The sequence below is a fragment of the Limulus polyphemus genome, unplaced genomic scaffold, assembly GCF_000517525.1.
Source record: "Limulus polyphemus unplaced genomic scaffold, Limulus_polyphemus-2.1.2 Scaffold1154, whole genome shotgun sequence".
NCBI lineage: Eukaryota > Metazoa > Arthropoda > Merostomata > Xiphosura > Limulidae > Limulus > Limulus polyphemus.
Genome location: NW_013666764.1, coordinates 76,211 through 77,063, shown reverse-complemented (window position 1 = coordinate 77,063; position 853 = coordinate 76,211).

Genomic DNA, 853 nt, shown 5'->3' with positions numbered 1-853 from the left:
AAACAAACAAACAAACAAACAACGTTTGAAAAAATATTAACTTCAGACTTAACAGACCACGCTATTTTTAATAGTTTATAAATGACCGAAATGTATACACACATAAAATCAAATTTCAGCACTCTTAAACTTCTAATCATCTTAAAACAAAAATCTAATATATTTCTAGTTTCAAAATGAATGATATTAAATAAACTATTCCTTAAGATATTCTTAAGAGTAGAAACGTCTGAAGAAATCAGTTTAGTTTACTTTTAATGATTACTAGCTACCATTCCTGTTCAACGAGGGGAAACATAGAGACCCACGTGGAGTGAAATAGAGGGGTGAGATCCTAAAAGCCCCCCCCCCTATGCGCGCTCTGAGGGTAGGCGCCAGAGCTGGCGATAATGGTTCCAGCGGTTCGCCAGTTATAAATGGACACACACTCACAGACTTTTGTAAAATGTTGGTTTAGATTTGCAGAAAAAAGGGTACGTAAACTTAGTTAAACCACGTTTGTAAAATACTGGTTTAGATTTGCAGGAAAGGGGTACGTGAATTTAATTAAACTTGGCTGGGACTTGGAGAAGAAGCACATTAAAAAATTCCAAAAATAAATTAGTATTGTCGATGATAGAAAGTGCAATTGCATTAAATTGATAAGCAGCAACTTTTTAGTAATGCTTAAAAGGGGGAATGCCCCCCCCCCCCGTGCACGTCTTTGATTATATGAAATATAATTACGATTGTTCATACTCACCAGCAGGGTATCGTAAAAATGCTAACCTACAAAAAATAACGGGGTCGTAACTTTATATTCTCTTTCTCATTACATATTACATTCTTCGCATATTCCAATTTTAAAAACACT